At 41.2% G+C, this 23,941-nt stretch overlaps 1 long non-coding RNA gene across 4 annotated transcripts in view; it reads left to right on the top strand.

Annotated features, from left to right (window-relative positions):
• LOC116487427 overlaps positions 1 to 23,941 on the top strand; it is a 65,087-nt gene that overhangs the window by 9,770 nt on the left and 31,376 nt on the right. For 3 of the 4 annotated variants that reach the window (XR_004253078.1, XR_004253077.1, XR_004253076.1), the window contains exons 2-3: positions 4,114 to 4,182; positions 5,548 to 5,698. This is a non-coding gene — a long non-coding RNA (uncharacterized LOC116487427). Of the gene's footprint in view, positions 1 to 3,037; positions 3,139 to 4,113; positions 4,183 to 5,547; positions 5,699 to 23,941 lie in introns of all 4 variants that reach the window. The other variant, XR_004253079.1, reaches the window with a different exon arrangement.

The raw sequence follows: 23,941 nt of genomic DNA, 5'->3' as shown, positions 1-23,941 counted from the left end.
ATTATACTGTGACAACTCTATGCCATGACATTCTAATCTTCCCTGGGACCCAGAGACTGGCCCAGTTACAAGGCCAAGCTGCCTGGTTTCATTTGGTCTTCCCTGCACCAGCTTTAAGCACAGGATTGGTGCTGCGAAGCAGAGGTGCGCTTGTGTGACTACAACCACAGAGCAAAAACACAGCCTTTTGAAATAGCTTGCACATGTCCTTTTGGTTGTCTGCTAGTTGTGCTGGCCCAAATATAAGGAATGTACCTTCCAAAAATATTATCTTGGAGGCAGACAGCAGTGTACTCTCTCAAGGGCAAAGCTGAGAAGCAAAAGAGAGAACTGTTGAGCAAAACTCTTCTTTTTGTTTTTAATTTAAGGAAGGCTCATTTGGTTAAGCTTGGGCTGGATGGCTTTCAAATGCAAATCCTTCAGACTACTTTCAGCGAACCTGATATCGTCTTTGAGTCAGACTAGTCTCTTAAAATGCAGCAGGACCAAAAAAGGACTTGTGATTAAGGAGACTGCACATCCTTGGTGTCCTGGAAGCATTCCAGGGTATGAGATGATATTTCAGTCCTTTGCATTCCTAAGAATGTCCTTTTGTCCCATGAAGGGCTGACATCTTCCTGTGTCATAACGAAAGGATGAGCCAGAGAGGGAGGTGTCTGTCTAATGAATCAATCCAGAGACCAACTAACAGGCTCCTGGTAGGCTGGCTGACTGTTGCTTTTCTGGGCTCTGAAATGAAGGGGTGTCAGGGCACTGATGCTAATCCCTGTCCTCTGGCTGCCCCCTGTTGGCTGATCTGCCCAGTCTGCAGTGGACCTGGAGTCCTCCGTGCCTTGCAGTGTTTGCAAGGGCTGGGCACAAAGGGAAAAGAAGTTTAAGGAAAAAAGTTTGAAATAAAGTGGCTAGATTTTTTTTTTTTTTTTTAATTCTTCCTCTTCCAATACCTTCTGTATGGTTTAAGTCTTAAATGGTTATGAACACGCAATTAACTTTTGGGATGCTGTGCTGGAAGCTGGCAGCTACTTTCATTTCTGGTTCGTATTTTATTTCAGTGGTTTTCTCACACACAAAACATCCAGTGCCAAAATTGTTGCTAACTTTACAAAGACAAGATGGCTACACCTTGTAAAAATCACCTTTGCATGAAACAACTAAATCCAAAATTCCAGATAAGTAAACACCCTCAGTTTAGGTAAAGTATATGGAATTGTGAATGCCAGAAGCTCTTCCCTCTGCTACTCAAGTATAAGTTGCACTGCAGCACGTAAGAACTCCAGCTAGCTAACTGAGGGCAGAATTGAGGCGTTTCTGCTGGAAAGTAGTTGGAAAAGATATGACATTATTCTGCCACAGTAACTTATCTCCCCATAGATCCTTCTTCAGAAGGACGTAGGAACTCTTCTCCTAGACTAGAGGGCCATCTAGCTCAATATCCTCAGGCTGGCAGGGCACCCAGCAGATGCTAGGAGAAATATATAAGCAGAAGACACATTCAGCGTGATCTTTCTTTTGGTGCATCCATCACCCAAGGGCCACCATTTTTAAGAGTTGTTACATAGAGATTGCATAAGGGATGTCACATTTATAGTCACTGACGGAACAATTCACCCTCTAAAAGTTGCTATGTTGCTGATGCATATTCACATGTAGTCCTGCTAACCTTACAAAGTCCATGAAGCTGTAGATGCTTGTCTCTACCATGTTTTGGCTAATACTTCATAAGCAGTATGGTGAACTAATCTTCCATTCTGGAGACATTCCCAGTTCTACTTTCAGAGCTAGGATCCTCACCTGCTCCTCTTCCTCCTTGTCACGGTATGTGAGTAATCCACATCCCAAAAGTGCCATCTGACCTACCTCACAAGGTAGCTGTATGCAGCTGTCTTCTCTAGAGATACCAGATAGTCAGACAATTGACAGATTGTCCAAACAGTCTCTAGCTTTCAAAATAATCTTCCATGAGCCTATGAGGTGGGGAAATAACTGGAGTGACTGTCCTGTTTTGTACTTTCAAGCATGTAGCAGGAACAGAAAGAACCCTCTCTGTAGCTCCACGTTGTAGGGTTACAGACTTCAAGGTATTGACCATAAGGAACTTAGAAGTCAGTCCTACAAGCCTTCTCTTTTGTGACCTCATTACAAGGTCTGAAAGTGATATGTTTTACAAGCTCAGTTAGATTTCAGGGGACAGAAGCAATGCAAGATGCAGACTTTCCCTAGACCTCCAATTTAAGCTGATCATGAGGTCTAATGGAGCCCAGAGAGAGAAAAAAGGAAGGAAATGAGGGCAGTGGATGTAGGGAGGGAAGATAGGGAGTTGTGTTACATTGGGAAGAGAGCCAAGTAAGAACCTGACAACCTGTTAGAAAGAGCGTGTCCTTCTACCAGAAAATGTATTGGATGCCAGGAGGAATAGGATAAACAGAAATACTGGATAGAAATAGGATATTGAAGCCTATGCCCAGCAAAGGTAATGGAAAAAATCGCGTAAACTAGCTATGTACACAGATTCTTTCTATCCAACATGTGCCAGTTTGTTGCATTCGCAGATGGTGTATCAAGGGAGCCCCAATGGCCAGTTAGAGCAATTCCTGTACTAATATGAACAGAGCCTTTGATTTCATGGATTGAAATAAAATGACCCAAATATAATTACACAAGCTTATTAATTTATTTGTTATGGGTCGGTAACCCTTCATAGTCTATAGCACCAGCTACAAGAAGGGCCAAGGGGATTAAAGCTTGAATTTAGAACAGTCTGATTCCTATATGGAAATTGGAAGAAACGAAGCACTAAATTGCATGTTTTATGATGATATCTTATTGAGAAACAATTAATGCCCAACATTAAAAGCACTAAATTCATACTGAACAGGAGAGCTACAAAAAGAACATCCTCATGAAGGTTTAAAGTGAATGATATATATGTTTGTTATGCCTCTGTATTCAGTTCTGAAAACATGGATAGAGCTTGAAAGTTACCAGTGAAGGCTAGCTATTTGTGGCCAATACAATGTGGGCTTTTCTGTCTCCACAGGAATTTCTACAGTAGCACTGCCAGCATTACTTGAAGATTTAGCAATATCAGGGAACTGTATAAGGGATGGCAGCTCATCTTCTTCCAGAAGAAATCTGAAGGTTTGTCCTCAGGGCTCTGGGACCACTTCAGATTATCAATGTAGGGAAGTGTAAGGTTCTGTTTCCACATAGTGGAAGGGAGGTTGTAGGTTCAGTCTTCTTCCATTTCCTGTGCATTAGGCTGTTAGTATATGAGGTGTGTGCTTTGACTGAATGACCACTGGCTAAACACACTTCATTGTATTTGGGGGCTTAAACAAGACAAATAGGCTTTCACATGTTGGGCCTTGAATATCCCCAGAGAAGGAGATTCCGCAATCACCTGTTGGCTGTGCCACCCAACTTCAGATAATAATAGAGCTAAAGGGAATCAGGTGTTTGATCTGACCTATTAGGTGCTGTCAAACATGTAGGGCCTGTGCTGACACTCTTAGGGAATTATTTCTGTGTTCAGAGTGGAGAAGCCTCTGGATTAGTGCACTGGTATAACGCTATGCTTTTCTGATGCGAAAAGGCACCACAGGCACTGGTCTTATCATTCAGGCCTAGAGGTAGTCAGGACCTTCACACAGATCACCTTATGAGAGGACAAACATTACCTTGATTACTTTGTGTTTCTTCCTTGAAAATTATCTTGATGTGTGTGATTCAAAATCAAAGGAAAAGCTGTTCAGCAGAGGTAAAAGTTAAATGCCATTTATTTTTCTCCCTGGTATTTTTTTCTACTCAGTTAATGAGGATGATATATATGATGCTTATGTCAGTGTTAATGGTGGAGTCCACAACTACAGCTTCAGACCAAAAGGCACCTTATGTCTGAGCAACAATCTGGTGGCATCCATAATATAGGCCTACCCACAAACTTAATATAAGATAAAATGGCTGTGACATTCCTCAGAATGAGAAGCTATGAGGTTGAGCCCTTTTAGGTGAAGAGGATCTCAGCCTGTGTCCCATTTCTTGGGTTGGGTAGGAAGTACGCCTTTAAATTAGCTCTCTGAGGGGTGACAATGTTTTAATTTCTTTTAATTCCAGAATTTATATTGCATTCTTTCATTGAGGTACATATAACCAGAGGGAGATGGCTACTTTCAAACTACAGAAGTAAGTATGTTTATTATTTTTTTCCCTGCCATATGCTGTAATTAAGAAAAACCTGTATCTCTAGCCTTTTGATGGAGAAAAGCCTTGCTGTTAAATTAAATGTCTGTTCCACTTTTTAGAGGATCTGGACTACATGGCTGTGATGCTTTTTCTAAATTGGAGTAAAGATGATGCATTTGTCTAGGGCAATAAAACTGAATCCTGCAGGTGATTATTTTATTGGAATTCATAGAAGCTTATTATAGAAATGTAAGAAGGAATCAGGGCACTACTTCAGAAGGAAAGAAAAAACTGACCCTAACCTTCTCTCAGCACTGAAATGAAACCCAAACTTATTTCAGATTAATTTTCTAGAAGAAGCCTTATCAAGTTTCTACTTATGCTTGACATTTTGCCAAGTCCTTCCCCTGCTGGTGCTTTTCTCACAGGATACAATCAAATTTAACCTTCACAAGTTGTATGGGGCCTCCTCCAAATTCCCAGCCCATGATTTCAGGACTTGCTTTCCCCATTCTGAAGATCCTGTTGTTGAACCCAGATCTTTCATCAGCTTCTAGCTGGGGTCTGCCTGCCATTGCATCTGAATGCCATACCTCCCAGGGCAGGTAGGGTGCTGAGGATGCTTCAGGATCAGAAGACATATTGAGCAATAGGTTTGTTGTGTGTGATGAGAGAGGGCACGTAGAGAAATGTGAAGACTGGCCTGGGCTTCAGTGGCTACTGTGCAATATAGCAATCATTTACCTTCCTACTGTAGGTAGCATAGATAAACTAGATTTATACTACCAAGCTTAGGTGCAATTACAGTAAGATGCAGCAACTAATGAAATTTACCTTAGGCTGGAGGTGCTGCAGAAGCCCACACTCAGAACTACATCAACTTTACCTGTTAGGGGTGTATGATCTATTTAGTTTAAAGCTAGTTTAGCTCTGCCTGCATGGTATCTGCCTTCACTGCTGCCAACCTGTTGCAGCAACACACTCAATGGCTGCAAAGGTAGGATGGAAGCGGGTGGTAGAGAAGGAGAAGAAAGTATTCAGCCTTTTGTAAGCACTGAGTTAAGGAGTCAGGTGGGCCAAGAGCTTTTTTTTTTTTTTTTTTTTTTTTTTTTTTCCTGAGATATTTAGGATATTTAGTGGTACTGCCTAGCTTATATGAAAGATGCTAGAGGAAATCTCTCAATAAAGAATCCAGAAACTGACCCTGATAGAGGCAGAGTCTGGGTTGGTGATGGTTAAATCAAAACCTCACAATCAGAAGAAGATTTAGGAGAAGGCCACTTACCGTGGCTGCACTACAGGAATGGCAATAGTAAAGTGGATTTCTTATGTGATACCCTTTCCACATATATTTTTTCCCTGCAGCCTATATTTGACTTCCAAGGTACAGCTCATGTGCTTGCGCTGCTGATCCCACAGTGCCATGTTCATAAGTCTTCTTTCGACTGCACTATACAACTCCTCCGAAAGGCATCATGGCTGCAGTGTCAGGATTGAATTAAAATGTCATAAAGAGGTAAGTGGGGAACTGGAGATAAGATTATTCTGATCACAATGCACAATTGGAGGAGAAATATGTCTCTGATTACTAGTCTGTACCCAGGGCACAATTCAGGTGACCAAGAGAGGCTAGCTGAGAGGCAGATGTTACACAGAAAGCTTGGTTTCTTTGAAATATGTGTAGGGGGCTAATTTCTAATACGCTTTTGTGAGTAGTATTGCTTGAATCATAAAGAAAATGAAAAGATGCTGCTAAAAAAGCACAGTGCTGAGGTCTGCAAAGGGGAAGGAGCAAAAGCAGTTAACTTATTTAAGGTCATTTGAAATACGTGAAAGGTTTCTGATGTCAGATAAAGGTTATAAACAGAATTTACTTCCAAAAGTTCTAGGAACATAGTTAATTAATCATTTAGTGAGTTAGTGAGTTTAATCTTGCTAGAGAACACCAAAACATGAAGTGAAACAGTAGAAACAGTCACCTGTGTTAATTTATTAGAAAACTAGAAGGACTGTGTTTATTTCTGTCCTGGGTCTACTCTTGTTAAGCTGTGCATGAGGCATCTGTTACACCCCTGTTTTTGTGTTTTGTACCTGAAAGTTTAAATTCACCACCAGAATACTTCTGTTTTATGTTAGGGTAATTCTACTGATTTCAGTTAAACAGTGAAGTTATTCTTGAATGATAGAGCATTGGTTTCAAAAATTTATCTTGTAATAAACCTTATGGCCCCTTTTTGATTTATTAATGGTGCATATCAATGATTATGGGCCTTAAGAATTAGAATGGCCAAATCAGTAGATTGACAACAATGAGTTGTCACCTTTTCTTGTGTGTGTTTGAGGGGATCCCTCCTGTTTCATTATTTCTTTTCATCCTGTCTGGGTTCCAGCTGGTCCCTCTGCTCACTAGTCCCACAGTAGGGTGCTAGTTCACTGCCTGTAGGATAAGACCTCTCCTTCCTGGCTTTGAGCCAGAGCTGCAGACTGCCAAGTAAGGAAAGGATCTGACACTGCCTTCCACTGCTGCAAATGAGGATAACTCTATTGATTTCAGTGACATTAGGCAGTTTCAGAGTCAGAGAGGAGCCTGGCCTGCTAGGATCACATCCTGTGTGGGCAAGGACAACTTTATTCTGCCAGCATCCTTGAGTGTAAACATGGAGACACACAAAGAAATGCTGGAGATGGTGGTGTGTCAGCATTAAAGACGGGTAAGCATAAACATGGGGACATGGGAATTTCAGGGTATTGGAAAACCCTTTGGGACTGCTGATGCATTTTCTATGACAGTTGCTACTTTGTCCTTGATGTGTCTGAAAGGAAAAAGAGGAGAACAGAGTGTTTCCTTTCTACTCTAAACTACGACTTATGGTCAAGATGATTGTAATTATACAAATTTAAATCAACCATTTAGGAAATATGTAGCATAGGCCATCCCACCCTTACCAAACAAGATTTCCTATAATAAGAAAGAATAAATCTGTGAGGACAGTACTTCATTTATTAAGTTCCCAAGAAAAATTAAGGGACAAGATTGCAAAGAGTTGAAGGAATCCTGTCGATTAGAGGGGGAATGTGCAAATTCCTCTCATAGGCCTGTGCCATCTTTACTGGAAGCTTTTAAAACATGACTAACATTGTGAATGTTTGGCTGTACAACTGCGTTTCTGTTCGAGGTTAATAGTAGTTTCAGTGGGTCAAACGCTTGACATAATTACTGACCGGGTTCAGGGTGCTTCGGAGGGCTTTTCAGATCCTTTATGCAACTTCTCCCATGCCACAATGATGAATGGCTACTTGACTTTCTCAACATTGCCAGTGCTTTGCTGTCACCAGCCAAGGGAGTGTTTCTCTGCTCCATTGAGTATGAAGGATTAAAAGTGGAGGTCTTTTCCACATCTCCACTAAATATTTTTTCTTCTCCCAACACTCCTTAATAAACCATCACTGGTCTACCTGTCTTTCATCATATAACACTCCCTTCCCAGTGCATGTATTCCTCAGGTCTTGGGCAAGCATATGCTCTGAGGCATCAACATACAAACCCCAACATGGAAGAGTCACCTGCCACCTTGCTGCCATTGCCTTCTTTCAGCTTTGCACGCTAATAGCTGTGAGGCTTTCTGATTCTCTAAAATGTGGATTTGGACATATAACATTATATTCACTTTTTGCATTTTGTTTTCTTCTTTCTCACCTGCGGTTATTTTCCACAATTTATTGTCTGTTTTACAGTAGACTCTGCCTCATATTTTCCCTGATTACATTACTGTCTTAGTTAATAGGCAATGTTAATTATATTAACAGAGAGGTGAGCTATATTTATTTGCTTAAGATTATATACATTACTTAAGTGTATTTGGCTTGCCTCTAAACAGAAGCTGGTTTTATGTGTTCCTGAAGGAATAAATAAAAGGTGGCACTTTTTTTAATTTCTATTTTTTTGTTTAAGTAAGCCAAATGCTGAAAATGTTTTCTCCATTGGCCACATTGACTTGGAGAGTATAAATTCAAGATTCTTCACAGTCATCTGTATAAGCAGTGCTCCTTTCTGCTGTAGTGTACAGCGTAGAGGTTAACCTCCTTTGCCACACCTAAGAGAGTCCCAGGCACTTCATATTTCATGGTACTGCTTATTGAAAACAGTTCAAAATTTACTTTCTGAGGTAATATATCAGTAATCCCCCCTCTCCCCCCCCCCCCCCCCCCCCCCCCCCGAGATATTCCTTTGTATTCCTTTGTTTGTTTTTTCTTGAATTTGCAGCTGTTTACTATGCCAGAGGGTAAACAAATCACTCCTACCTACCTTATCTTCCCTCCCACCCTTCTGTCCCCCTCCTAGGAGAAATTCTTTCTACTCTCTACTTCTCCCACTACTTCTCAATGATTTTTGCTAGAGTACAAAGGACATGGAGAGAAACAGAAGGATGACTGTACTTTCTCAGATGAAGAGGGAATTTCCATTTTTGGAATAGTGCGGTAACGGAGTAAAGTGGTTTCTCCCCTGCATATGTAAAGGGATTTTGAGACCTCATCCATCCCCCATGGAACAGCATTTTATGACCTCTGAATCTTTGTCTGGGAAGACGCCTTGAGGAAGAATATGGTGCTGTCATAGGAGTGAGCAGGTTTTGTTTCTGTGCTTCATTTTCTATTAGAGTCAAAGCTGACACTTGAAGTCTAAAAGATGCCAGAATTTCATTGGTGCTGATCATCAAAAGCTCTTAGTGCATTCATTTGCAGTTCTGATGCTCTGGGGACTGAACTAAGCGAGATAGGCACCTGAGGAAGGCCTGAAGTGTGTAACTGGAAACATGCACATTTGAAACCTTGGCTCCTGGTGATCCCAGGTTCTTAGTGAGGCTTTTCCACATGGCCTAGAATTACAGCAATTCAAATACTAGAAAATGACACTGAAAGCTGTCTCTAGATGCTGCTAATACATTGACCACTACCAAAATCTACTCTCAGCCCTGAAACAAGAAGAAAGGCTTTGCCTGATATTCTTTAATGTTTAAACTTTTTATTACTTCTGCAAAAAATAAATAAATAAATAAATAAAAATAAAAAATAAGTAATGGTGAATGTTGGTACAAATTGAAATATAAAATGCTTCTATTACACAATAAAGGAGTGATATAATGTACAAAATAACAATCAGAAATTAAAGAAAGAAAAAGAAAGAGAAAGCATAACATAGAAAACTGTACCTGGTGAAATGTTAAAGTAATCTCAGAATAATGAATATCATAAATATTACATTAAGATATTGGATGACTCTCTCTGTTTTTATGCAGAATTATTACCCCTAGAATCCTGTTGATATTTTGCCAGAATTAACCATATGTTTCTAGCGTCCTATGATGCTAGAAATCTGGTGTATGTTGTGAGAAGTGATTTTATGGAATATGGCTCCAGCTGTAAAATAAAAACAAAAACAGGGAAACAACCAAAACAGCCAGTAGCTGAAGATTGTTGCTTGCATACATTAACTAGTTCTTCACGAGGTTTTGTCTGCACAGCTTTGACCATTACAGTTTGTCCACAGGAACATTTATTTTGCAGGGACTTCAAATGCAAATTGGCCACTGGTACTCTCTTTGACCTGCACAGAGACTGCTCCATGTTCTTAGTTCTTCAACTGCAAATTAGAGAAAGTTGCACTTCCCGCAATTTTTCTCAGCTTATGGTGTGTGTTCACAGGAGAGGTGATCATTGGGTCCCCAGTGTGCTGCAAATTGCCTAGCTTCCTCAGAGAGTAAAGCTCTTAAAACCTGACTATTCCAACTAGAAGTGTACGATAGACCCATTCTTAGAGGACTAAGCCCTCATGAAGGACTGAAAGGAACAGCTGTGTTTCCGTTTGGAATGTTTTTCTTAGGGTGTTACATAGGAAACAAGAATTTTCTTCCCCTTACTCCCCACACTTCCAGTGGACTACCAAACCATGTTCCTTCTTGCTTGTTCTTTCCATGGATCTATACTTATAAGCAAAGCTTTAAGTTTTAAGTAATTGAAGTTACTTTCTGCAGAGTGATACAACTTGAGATTGGGAAAGGATGGGTAGGAGGAACTGTTGTTTCCTTTTCTACCAACATGATTGAACCTAGGGTACAGCCGTGCAGTCAGGGAACTCTCCAGCAAAGTGCAGAGTGAAGCTTTATATTCCAACCTCTCATCCATATTGCAAACTGCAGTTTTTACTGCTGCAGATGCTTTGTTTCCAGAAGAATTTAGTGTTGTCATGGTTTCTAACACACACAGGGCAAATAGCTTAGCACTCAGTTCCAGCACACCTGAGAAATAGGCTGTACACCTTGCTCTGGGCACAAGCAGAACCTCCAAAGCAGGGGCCGTAGGAGGGGTGATGGCACTGACTCATTAATGTATTTCCAGAGCCAGAGGGCCTGCATCACTCTGTGACTCTCTGGTGCCCTACAGATGCTTAACTTGGGGCAAGGGAGGAAGTCTGGTGTTTGCTGTGCTCTAAAGATGAAGAAAAACTCTTGAGGGAGCGGAATTGACCTGGCTTCTCCCTGTCTATTCATATAATATGAGACTTGATATTGTCTGTCAGTACTTGTATTGTAGGTCTCTCAAGCAGAGCCTTTTGCATGCTAGGCAGATGCTCTGAGTTTAGGTGGATAAAAGCTCCCTAAAGGGGGGACCATGGCCCAGATCCAATAAAATATTCAGGTTCCTCACTTCCCACTTAAATCAATGATCAGCTATTAACTGCCAAGCATTTCAAGAGTACTTCTAGTGCCATGGGAAGATCAAAGAGGAGCAAGACCTTAACCTGGTAGTGAGATATTTGTACAAGGAATAAGGTATTTCCAGAGGCTGAGACATACGAAAGGGAAAAAAAATAGGCATGGAGAAAGCGAAGAACCATAAACTGTATTTTGGAGTTAGTGAAGGAATTCTGTGCATCCACAGTAGTGTCTCTGTGAACAATGGTTTGAAGGGAAAAAGGAAGAGAACAAGATCATATGGATATGTTATATCCTTCTTGCATGACCACAGGCAAGCAGTCTGAATGTGGATTATCAAATGAGTTCAACTCACCATTAAGCACCAACACAATAGTCATAATCCTAGGAAAAATCTGCATGTCAGTCTGTTTTTAAAAATGACATAAAAATGGATATGGATGGGATTATCCAGGTATACTTTGAAGAGGGAGGAAAGAAAGTGGTCTGGGGCAGACTTTCAGAGATTCGAAGTCTCAAAAGCGAGTGGTTTCTAAAGAAAAGGGGAAAGAAGAGAAGAGAGACCTAAGCCAAAGTACAATATCATTTCAGCTGTGTTTAAGTCACTTGAGATCAAGAGGGCTGAAATCTTTGACAATGATGAGATCACTGAATTCCTTTCTTTTTTTTTTTTTTTTTTTTTTATTTTTTTTTCCCCTGTGGTAAATGCAACAGTGGGGGGTTGGAGAAGAAGATTAATGATTTTTTTTTCTTTTCTCTAAGATAAGACTTAGGGCATGTGGAATGGTCAGAGGAGATCAGACAATAAATGTTAGCAGCTGAAAAGGAAGAAAAGAGTTGTGGGGGAGGAAGATGGAAGAGAAAATCAATAAAGAGGAAGATGAAATTCCAACTACACATTGATAATTTTCTCTATAGAGGAATTGATGAGATCAGGTATGGAGGTAGAAATGAAAACTGGGAAACCAAAGGTAGGAAAATAGCCCTTCCTCTCCTCCTTCCCTATTGCCCCTATATGCTGCTTAACCACAGTGAGTTCCCACATTGAATCATCTTCTCATACTACTCATAAAATCTCTCCCAACTGTAGCAGTCACTGTGGCAGCATTAAATATCTGAGGAATACCACGCTAGTTAATGTGGAAATGATAGCTACTGGTGGATCTTGGTCTCTCATTTGGTAATACGCACTGTTTCTGCTCTTGTTGAGTAAAGGTTGTCAGTGGAAGGAAGGGAATAGAAGGCAAGGGGGAGAGCAGGAGGAGCAGGTGAACCATTAATGTAGATAGGCTTTAAGGGAAGGGGAAGCATTAGAGTGTTTGGCTGTGTGCTGTGTCAAGCTAAGAGGAAGCAAGTGGTCCTTAGCCTTTGGTTAAGAGGAAGTAAAGGGAGTGGGAGAAGTTATGAAGGATCTCTGAGTGCAATGAAAACAAAAGGGAACAACACATGCAGCTGCAAATCAAGAAGGTCACCAATATTGAAGCTGAAGTCTCAGATGAAAAATTGTGTTGAAAAGAAACAAAATTAGAGGGGAAGGCTAGTGGGGTAGTGTTGGAGGGATAAGAGATGGCAACATGGGTAGAGGAGGAAAAAAGCATCAACTACAGCGCTGTGCAGAGAATAAAGAGAGGGAAAGGGAATGAGAAAAGGCTTAGAGAGCAAGCCCAAATTTTCCACCACAATCAATGCCAGGAAGCAAATGAGACCGAAGGAAAGCCCTCTGTAAATGAAGGTGGCTGCGGATAGCAGACAGAGACCTAGTTTTTGCAAGAGTGAGATTTTCACAGGTCCCACTAGAAAACTGGGAAAGCTTACCTCCTCAGGTCTTGAAGGGCAAAGAAAGGGAGGGAGACATAACAAACTTACCAGTGTCCATGAGGAAATTAGATATAAGATGATAGAAATGTTATGTAAGGAAAGAACACATTATATTCCTAAAGATTTTCTTTCCAAAATCTAATTAACCATATTCACAGAGAAGCTGTGAGAGTTTGAAGCACAGAAAGGGAGGCTTCAGGAGAGACTACTTTAAAATATACCTGCCAGCAGCCAGCTCTTAGAAAATCATTTTAATTTCCCCTGATCTTGTCTGGATAGAGTTCAAAAGCCTTTTAAATCTTGTTTTGGCCTTCTGCCTTCATAGCTGTTTATTTCCTATGATTTTTATCCAACTCAAACTTTGGGGGCTGTTCCACTGAGCTGCTTCAAATTTAGCTGATACATCCCTTCTTTCTTAGAGCAATATCTTAAATGACTGGAACTTCCTAATGGTGTGAGCTTTTCTGTGATAAGTGAAAGAAAATGGTGATGCTGGATGCTTACTAAGAGCCTGGTGCCAGACGAGACAGTCCAACCTTCAGATAACCTTCAAACAGAGCTAACAGAAATCTGGACTTTCTGTCCTGCAAGTCTTTGCAATGGTTACACGTGGATTTTCATCTGGAATCAGGACAAAAAAAAAATAAATTTAATTTAATTTAAATTTTTAAAATATTAACTTCCATTTAGTCACGCATTTATCATCACAATGATTTGAATCCCCTCTAAGTCTCATGAGGGTTGCATTTTAGATGCAGTTTTCTAAGTGTAAACTGCAAAATATTTTTTCTGCAGGGGTTTGTGGAAATATATACTATATATGTATATGTATATATATATATATATGTGTATGTATATTTATTTATTTATTACTATTATATTTCTTTTTTTTTGGGGGGGGGTCTTTCCCGGTCAGCTTGGCCTCAGAGCCATTTCTAGACAAGACATGGTAGTCCTTCCACAAGGACTGTGTTTGCTTCACCCAGTGCTTGTTGGTATAGGAGAGCCTGCCATGAGGGCCTCTGGGGCTCTGCAGTGCTTGTACATGTCTGACTGACCAGACTTGCTTAAGGCCTGAATGGGGTGACTGGGTATAGAGAACTGTGCCCTTTTCCCTTTTTTTTTTTGGCAATATATAAAGAAGGCCTGAAAAGTATTTTCATTTTTTCATCTCTTAACATTGCTTTTTTTTTTTTTTTTTTTTTTTTAATATATATTGGTCATTTAAGTCTATTGTGGACATAAAGAGGACTAATGAAATGGTGAAGTCAGAAGACCTAAGCGGAGGGAAACTCGAAGAAAAAACACCTCAGGCAGGCACTCTGGTATTTTTCTTAACACCTATTTATCTTCAGTGGATTAACAATTTAGGTAAATGGCACCAGTATCAAGGAGTTAGCACCTCAGTCCCTGCAGTTGTAGAGACACAGGGATTGCATACATTCCAAGTAGACATGTTTATGTGATTAATGATACTGAAACACCTATATCAATTATAAGACCTGCTGTTTTTATTTTGGCTGAAGTCTGTGTAAAGGAACTTTCCTATTGGCACTAGGTGAGTTTATTGAAGCCAGTGAATTGATTTATAATGAACTGAAGCATAGTTCATATTAACGTTATTCACACAAGCCTGCACTAGTCAGGGAAGGAAAAAATGGCTAAGAGGGGTTTTCACAGCAGCATGAGTTCATCAGAGATTGTCCCACCATCAACAAGCATAGTGTGGGTACAATGTGTGTCCAGGGCTGAAGGCAGAAGGCAGTGTCCCTTGGGTGGCACCTTAATCTCAGACCAGGCTAAAACTGTCTGAAAACACAGCCTTGTATGTTTTCCTTGCTCTTTATTTCTACCTGAATGGACAAGATCTGAGGCAGTAGGTGCCCAGTTAAAGCCAAACAGAACAAGATACTGTATTGACAGTCTTTTTAAGGAAAAGAAGGAAAAACTACCTTGGGGAAATAACTATCTTCTTGCTTTATCTTGTAAGACTGGTTAGAAATACCCTTAATGGAGCATCTTTATGACAGGAACTTTCAGAAGTTCTTCTGGAGTTCAGTAGCTGTGCTGGTCTCATCACCAGGCCAAAAAGTAAACTTCCTACTGTGGGCTTGGCTGCAGATGGTTCATCAGTGGGTGCCAATATTTCTGGAGAAGGCAGGATTTGTATTTGCTCTAGCATAAAGGTTTGGTTTGGTTTGCTTTGATTTGCTTTGGTTTTATTCAGATGACACCTATCACGAGAAAGGTACCTCACTACTAAATCCTGTCCGGAGACAGAGAGCCCCTGTTTAGTAGGTAGGCACAGGCTTTTCCTTTTTAAGCATAAAAAGCTGTGTCTCTTATCATATGCAAGAATTATTTCACAATAAAAACACAGTGAAGACAAAGCTCTTAAGTTTTACCAGAGGAAAATTCACTGAAGTCAGCCTCACATGGGTATAGGGCTGATCTTTGTGAATTTACCTTATGGCAACGCTAAAGCACATTGCCTGTGCATAGCTTTTGCCTCTGGCTACAAAAGCATATTGGCTTTCTGGGGGGGTGAAGGAAAGCACCAACAGAAAGATAGTTAAGGTGAAGCCAGCAGCCCCTTTTACAGCACAACAAAGCTACCCCAGTATGTGCTGTGTGATTGCCTTTTTTTTTTTTTTAATAACAGCAAGATGGGAAACTTGTGTTAATTATCCATTGTCAGAAGCTACCCTTTTTGCCTGCAAAGATGCAAAGATAGTCTCAGCAGGACAGGGTTGCAGTAAGGCACAGGGAGGGCACTCCCCAAGGGGGACTGCTGCTAAAATATCCCAGTGCAGCTGTAATCCTGTTCACACTAGCTCCAAACCCCAGCACACCAGGAGCCTGGTGAGGCTAATCCATAACGTAATGCTTGCTGCCTGCACAACGCTGCCATCTTGTAATTTTGCCTCAGGACAAGCTTAGCCAAACCTGCATACATTTATCCCTATGAATAGCAAGTATTTCATGGAGGGTAGGAAGCGATCCAGGTGGGCTTGCAGGCCAGGAGTGTTGAAGCGGCTTGGTTTTACTTGCAAGGATTGTGTGTTAAGTGCTTTGCTCCACGTTCCCTTGCGGTGTGCATGTTCAGACAGTTTTTGCAAAGATACTTTCCAGGAGGTGCTGGTAGCACGGGGAGGCCAGGAATGGCAGGCTGTGCTGGTAGCACGGGGAGGCAGGCCGGGGATGGCAGGCCATGCTGGCCAGGGGACATCGGCCTAGCTGCAGTATGCCTGCAACCACAGGCAATGCACCGAGGAACCTTCTTCTTTCACCCCTCTGCTATTTTTTTTTTTTTCTTCTTGGTTGAGGACAGAGGAGCCTTTGAAAGCTTTTGATAAACTTATGTAATTGGGTATGTTTTCCAAAGCATGGCTCTGTTCTTTCCGAGGGCTTAGCTAAGAACATTATTCCGATTCTTCCCTAGGCCTTCAAAAGTGCCGATCCTTTCAAACATGTGCAGTGTGAAGGATTACAAATTTGTTTTTCAAAGGACCCCAAATCCCTGCTGCTTTCATCAGTTCCCCTCCTGGTGCCCCCCGTTTTCCTCCCCCCAGCCCTACTAGCCTCTGAGCCCCAGCTCCCAGCCGCAGGATGCTGACACTCCTCCTCTCCTTCCACCTCTCACTTTTTCATTTTCTTTTCAGCCCCCCCACCCCCCTTCAATCCCCAAATATTTTTTTATATGCAAACAAATGTGCAGAGAAACATCGCCATGGCAACCACGTCGCAGTGGGCCCTTGGTGTTGATGCGAGGTCTCAACTTTTAAAATAATGGCCTGAAAAGAACAGGAAGGGGACAGACTGAGACAGAGAAAGGGAGTGAGGGAGAGTGCAAAAGCAATGAAAAGTGGGACAAAACCATTGGAAATGCATTCAGGCTGACATCATCACCCTTTCCCACAGTGGTCATTCACTTATGAGGCTCCAGTGTCCATTCACTGTCTTAAAGCTAGCTTTCTAGAGCCCAGGGAGACCATCTCTCCCGGCCTGAATGCCTGCCTGAATGCCTTTTTTGTTGTGAAACAGTGAACTGTTTCTGAAACCCTGCATAAAGGGCTGAGTAATTCACTTCAGTTGCCAGGAAGTCTGAGCCACTTGTGAGCTAACAATAGTTAACTTTATCTCCCAGCCTGAGCCCCAGTTCCAGCTGTAGGTCCCGAATCCTAATAAGGGCTTTACTCATGCCTCTGAGGTTATGGTAATATTTTATACATCTTTTTTCATTAAAACACAGTCATAGCTACTGTTGAGGCACCGGAGGCAAATGCTGTTGATTGAGGAGGGGAAATAAAAAAGGAAAGAGGGGGGAGAAAATAGCTTTTTATATCACGCAGACAGATTTGCTGTTTTATACTAGAATTGTAAACTTGGTTTGGGGGAAACCGGGGAACATAATTTAAAACAACAACAAACCTGCATTAGAAACCTCAGAATAAAGTAAGATCTTATAAATGTTTTCTATCTGTTAAACAAACAGCCTCAGCTTTTCAAATTTAGAGGTTGCTGCTTTTATTTTTTGCTCTCCTTCTCTGTCCCTGCATTGCATCCATGATGGTGGCAAGGAAGCGGGTGAATCATGAGAGAAGTAGATGAATTTGTTTGGGTTTCTCTTTTAATTTGAATTTGGATGTTGGTGCTCAGAAAAATTCTGCATGGTGACAGCACAGCTGTGTATAAGCAGTGACACAAAACAGTGATTCATATGGTAGTCCTGCAAAGCTGGTAGCCATGGTATGCCTTTGAAAGATGGGGATCATCAGTTTTCTTCTTTACCTTCTCAACTAGGTGCTTTCCTAAGAACTAATAAAATCAAGTTCAGTGCAAGAAAAGTTCTACATGATCCCTTTGGCCTCCGATGTTTTTCAAAAGAAAAAAAAATTGCTTATTCCTCACTTTTAAGCAAATGATCACTTGGACTGGAATTTATTTCAGAGCATCGCTGTGAACATTCTTGTTCAAGGTAAAAGACGGCACAGCTTGAAAAACTCTTGCATGCCTTTGGTGTATGTCTTACTCACTGTGCCTTGAGAAACGGCATTAGAAATGCCTGGATGAAAATAAAAGCTCATCTTTCAAAGTTCCACTCAATACTTTTATTAATGTTTATAAAAAGTGATTGAAAGGTGCATATGGGATTTGTAAAACTAAAGCGCAGATGCACTCAGTGTATTCCCCTAGAACAGCAATACTGTTTTCTTGATCTGTACTCACGACACCAACCGATGCCAGTGGGAGCTGCATATGTTGTGGATGAGGTCACCACAGGGTCACTGCATAGTAAATAAGTTGCTTGGCTTTGTGTATAAGTTCAAGTATTGAATCACTTTCATATCTTCTCTCAAAGTGACCTTTACCAGGGGGGAATACCACGCTCTGATGGAGTGACAGATTTGAACTGGCCCTTTTCCTGTCTAACAGCAGTGACTTCTGAACTTCGCTGTGGGTTTGTCTTGACAAGAATGAAAAGCTGCTTTCAGAGGATGGAAGCTCACAAGCTATGTGTTGTTGTACACACGCGCAAGCATACATCCCCCTGCATACTCTCTTTTCCTCTAATCAAGATGAACCAGCTGAGAGCAGAATCAGACATCAGAACAGCACAACCCACAGGTAGCAGGCAGAGGAGAGAGGAGAGATGCAGGAGAACCATGTTACAAAAGACATTTATAAATCATGAACTAACTGTAAAGTCATCAGAGCCACCCCAGTGGTGCTGACTGAAAACTCTGGTCTGCTACTAGTGTGACTTTCAGAGAACTCTCTGCATGGACTGTTTCTGCTCTTGAGCTGAAACACATGAGTTGAAGCTGACTGCATTATATTTTGACAACCCATTTAAATAAAATGAATTTATTTGCTAATCCTTCAGGGGGAAGGGAGGGACTAAGGGGGAATTAGAGGGACTAAGAGCACGTGATGGAGAGAAGAGGAATCCAGCTTTCTAATTTACACTGACCTTCAGGCTTGACCATAAACTTTTACCACCCCCAAATGAACATTTCATTTCATTCTGGAAATATGTTTTGGTGCATGTAAAAAAATCTGACCACCTTTTTTACATGCACAAATACAGACTAAGCTCTTTTGAAAGGCATGACCTGTGATATGGACTTAAAATCTGTGTCTTAATATATACTTTTGCCACAACTGTCTGTATGATCCAGTCTCTCTCTAGTCATCTCCTCCCTCTTAGGATACAGCAAATACTCCAAGAAACTGTATGCCTCAACTACATCTGATTTCATTCTCTCACTCCATTGGGCTATCTGCTGACCTAAATGTGTGATAGTGAGAAATCACCATCTAATTAAGGCATAATAGGATGCAAATGAAATAAATTAAAATCAGAAAGGATTTAAAGAATACAGTAGCACTCCTGTGTTTCAAACTGATTGGCAGGATTTCTTCTAGAAAAAGACAGCAATTGAGATGTTTTTCATTTTTAGATAACCAGGTCAAACATTTTTCACCCTGTGTGGTGAAATCCCAAAACTTCATCTTTGGAGTTACCTGAAATGGAATATCTCCATGGTTTTTATATTCTACTTGTGCTTTCAACTTCCATACAGCAGTCCCTTTGATCTTAGTGCCCTACTCCACCCCTTTTGGCTCTTTGTCCTCTGCTTTTAGTGACTTCCTTTCTTTTTTTTTTTTTTTTTTTTTTTTTTTTCTTCTTCCCCTCCTATTTCAAAGCATGGTCTCTCTTTCCTTCTGTTCTGGCAGAAGAGACCTGTGTCTCACTCCTCAAGTTTTCATTATTTGGGGAGATTCTTTCTCCTCTTCTGCTGCCTGGGTTGTCTCTCTCTTATTCTTGGTCTCTCCCCCTTCAAAGGTTTCTTTTTCTGTTTCCAAACCTCCCCTGTTGGACTCATGTTTCTTTTTTATTAGAAGGTTCTTACTCAGAAAGCCTCATCATCCTGTCAAGGACCATGTTAGCTCCTGAGAACTGCATGCTACAGCCCCAGAGCTCCTCAGAGTTAACTTGTGATCCAAAACACTATGAAGAACAAACACATAGCAGTATATAGCCTGCTCAGTGTTCTGCTCTTCTCCTAGCAGCCTCTGTCAGGTACAGGGAGCTGAGAGATACTCCATATTAATAGCACAGGCTTGATTTGCTCCAAGTGTATCATACAGGCCATGAAGCTCCTGCATGAGGAGATCTGACGGCTTTCCATCCCATTTGTGACTTGGGGACAACATTAAACCAGAGAATATGAGCTGTAAGATCAGACTGTAAGGTCTCTGGCCCATTTTATCTACTGGACAGCAAAGATTATCCGCAGGTTTCTGCATCCGACTTGAGAGATCTCTGATGAGCCAGAAACTGCAGGGTATCTTTACCAACCGTATCTGATCCTAAGGGCTACAAGCATTACTTTTCACTCTATTCTTCATGCAAGAGCCAAGGAAAGGCAAGTGTTGTGAAAGCTGTAAGAAAGCTGTATGTGTCCATAAAGGGATGTTTCAACATGTGGCATTTCTCAGCACAGCTTCCTTTTACAAAAGTAATGGTGAAAGAGGAGAAAAAGCCTTTTCTCTTTCTACATCTTTGAAGACTAAATATTATAAAATGAAACTCCAGACGAGACAGTGAATCTGATGCAATGCTCTATTATACCCCACATTAGCATACCAAACTCACTGGCACAAACCCAGTGGTTGGAGTTTGCCTGTTCATCAGCTGGATCATTCCATTTTGGTGGTGCACTACCGGTCTAGAACTGATGTAACACCTCAGTCAAACTCTGTGAGCCCACTTTGAAAGACTATAAGTGTTTCCTCCAGGTGGCCAGGCAAGCAAAGCAAAATGAAGGCTGCTGGTGGGTGAAGTGAATTAAAAAAAAAAAAAAAGCAGGATAAGAGAATGTGATATTTCTCAGAGCCACACTGGGAACACAGCAGGCATCCTAAAGAATATGTCTAAGGCAAAAGGAGAGAGGAATGTTTTTTTGGCTGAGGATGGTGACAGCGATTACTGTGTACATACCAAGAGCAGACTTTTTTTTTAATGTCCCAGGAAATAAATTTGGACATAGGGCAACGGGAGGCAACTCCTCTTTTATTTTTTTAACTGTCATCTACCTGTGTAACACAACCAGAAAACTTCATTTCTGCATTGGGAAATACCACTTAAGAATCAAGGCATTGGTCCTTCATTGAGAAGCCTGATCTTTGCCCAACTATTCTCTCAAGTCATCTTTTCCAGTGAAGTCTAATTTTAACTGCATGTGTGTCTTTATATTTTCTGAAGCAGGAAATATTAATCACTAAATCTGATTGGTCTCACTGCTGCTTATCCCAGAGCAGCTTTTTTAGCTTATGAAAACTGGTGTCAGTTGACATTGTCATCCACATGCCTTGATGAGTAAGAGCTGAAGCTGAGCTATTTCCATTTTAACTAGACAATAAAGCAGAGAAGCTGATAAACGCTGAGGTAGGGTAGATTTCAGCAGGGAGGTTTTATGAAATGAAGTTTCTCATTGGTCTCATACCCATCCTATTACTGGAAATGGAGCTGCCTAAGCTCATCCTTTTAATGTTTTTATTAAGAGATCTCATCAAAAGACAGGAGAAGACTGTGCAGCCAACTGAGAAAATTAAGGGGGGAAAAGCTTATTGTTATATAAATGTCCCTTCCTCCCACTTTCACAGAGCTGTTCTTGATCCTTTCAAAGCAGTCTCCCTTCGAGTACAGAAGACACCGTTAGCTTGAATCATACAAAGAAGAAATTACAACAGTTAGTCTTTTATGTTAATATTTTAGTCTCTTAATACCATTTTTATTTATCTAGCTAGACCTGAGTGCTAGGGACTTTTCAGGTAGCAAGCTCCGAGTCCCAGTGTATGGAGTATGGGTGATACATGTAAAAGGACGCATGAGCTGGCATCTAATTAGGTGTTGGCCTGCCACCAAGGAGGAGGGCATTGGGGTTCCAGCTCTGTGGCACCAGGGTAAGTCAGACTACGCACACTCTTCAAAGTTGCTCTGCTTTGAGCTTTGAAGTATGAGGCTTGATTTCTCAGTGCATAACTTTTCCTGCTGGTAAAAAAGAAGCCACTGTGCTTTGTCGCTGTGTCTTTAGATTTCAGAAGGTGTCAGGAAACACATCTTCCCATGTAGATAAGGACTACTTAGCATACTGGAACATGCTCTCATTAGAGGCCTCAGTGCACTGCTACAGCGTGATACCTCAATAAATGCATTTCTTCCTCTGCCAGAACACTTTTTGATTTTCTGTACTCAGTTCCACAAACAAGCAGTGAAATTTCACCTGTATTTTTAACAAGTTTATTCCATACCTCCCTTTAAAGTTCCCTTTTTGCCTTGAAAGATGAATATTTTAAATTAAACAGAGAGAAAAGGCAAGGGGCAATCTGAAGGATAGTGGCAAGGGTTACAATGTTTAGTCCAAGGTTTCTTGTAATTTCTTCCTTTTTCTTTTGCTCTCCTGTGCTTCCTTTAAGAGAAGTTTGAATGGAAAGTTGAGCAGAGTTGATTCTTGATTTCTCTGGATACCACTGTAGAGGAAAATTCACTACACTTAATTGCTTAAGCAATTGCCTAAGCAAGCAATGCTTTCTGATCTCCGTGGATAAGATTTTCTAAGCTGATGCACTCACCTGCTCTCTGATAAAGTCTCTGAAGGCCAAAGATAAGAGGTTGATCTGGTCCAGAGGGTCTCCTCATTTTGGGTGGAAGGGCAGAGGCTATGCACCTCCACAGGCTCACTGGCACATATCAACACTTAAAGTGAGACCCCTTCAGTGGTCATTGGAAGCAGCATGTTAAAGGCAGGGCAGAAAGGGAGACAGTTCTGTGTTTCTTCTCTTCCTTCCCATCTCCCCCAGGCCCTAGGCATGTCAATGCAGAGGTGACATAGGCTCAATGGAAGAGAACTTCTTTTTTAGAGGAACATCAGGTCTGGCCATGATATGCTGGAAAGAGACGCTCCATGTACCCTAGGGCCTCCGTGGGCTCTGCAGACAGCAAAATGCTTAACAATGATGTGCCTAAATTTGGGTTTCATACAGCTCTTTCTGAAACTGTGCCAGCATGACACTGTGTAATGAATGTAGGCTACTACATTCATTAAAGACTCTGAGGCCTAAAGTTCTCTGTAGATAGGACTGGGCTGGTAATCTTCCACCCCCATGCCAATCATGTAGGGATTAGTTACTTAAGTCTAGGGGGATATTTGGTGGCCCAGGACACACCACCTCTATACATATCTAGAATGTATAGACATATAAACTGTCTCTGAAGCTTTGGGGTGTATATTGCAGCTCAGAGTTTGGTTTAGCTCAAACAAAGAAAAGGCCCAACAAAGATACTCAGTTTGGGATCCCTTCCCATAGCTGAACCATACAATAGATTTGGTCTATGTATATCTCTTGCACATCTCTGAGAGAAAACCTGATCTTCTTTATATATAGGTTGATACCTGTGTGCACACATGGGCAAATGCAGAGCATTCTTTGGGGATGGCAGGCAGGCAGGTGGGAAATCCTGCACACTGGGGCCCTCGATGAATTCAGCTGATAAATAAATAATGAGTGCTGGCTTCTGGCAGTGCCAATTTCTTAACCTTTGGGATCATTAACGACTTCTCCCTTCCAATGGAAGAAAAAAAAAAAAAAAAAAAGCCAGCAGTTCCTGCAGCTTTCTGAGACACAAGCAAAGCATTTAGCACCACAAATAAGCTCATAATTTGACAGGCAAAATGCCAGGGAAAGTGAAAGCTGATTTCTCCTTCCAAGGCCCTGAATATTTTAGTAATTCTTTACTTGTTTTCCAAATGCTATTTCCTTTTTGTTTAATCACAGGTTCAGGTCAAGACACTTTTCAAAATATCATGCCTTGTCCATGTGCATTCTCTTAACCTTAAGGATGCTCACAGTTTCCTGCTTTGCCAGCCAAAACAAACACAACCCAGAAATGCCTATGCATGTCCAAAGCAGCCACCAAGTAGCTCTCATTTTTAATTTATTGTAAGATGGATGTACTATCCATCCATGTATTATTTTTTTTTCCACTTATGTGCAAAGCCAGCATCCATAACAAGTTTTCAAGAAGCTGTGTTTGCTGTGAAACTCATCAAAAGGAATTAGCTACAGTGAATGAGCAATAACTTTAGATGGCAGGGCTACAAAAAAGTTGAGGCTGATAAAGGCCATAGGCAGGCAGAATATTTAAGCTCCTTGAAAAT

This window comes from Aythya fuligula, chromosome 3 (genome assembly GCF_009819795.1).
Source record: "Aythya fuligula isolate bAytFul2 chromosome 3, bAytFul2.pri, whole genome shotgun sequence".
NCBI classification, from domain to species: Eukaryota; Metazoa; Chordata; class Aves; order Anseriformes; family Anatidae; genus Aythya; species Aythya fuligula.
This window is presented reverse-complemented; position numbering and strand designations above follow the sequence as displayed.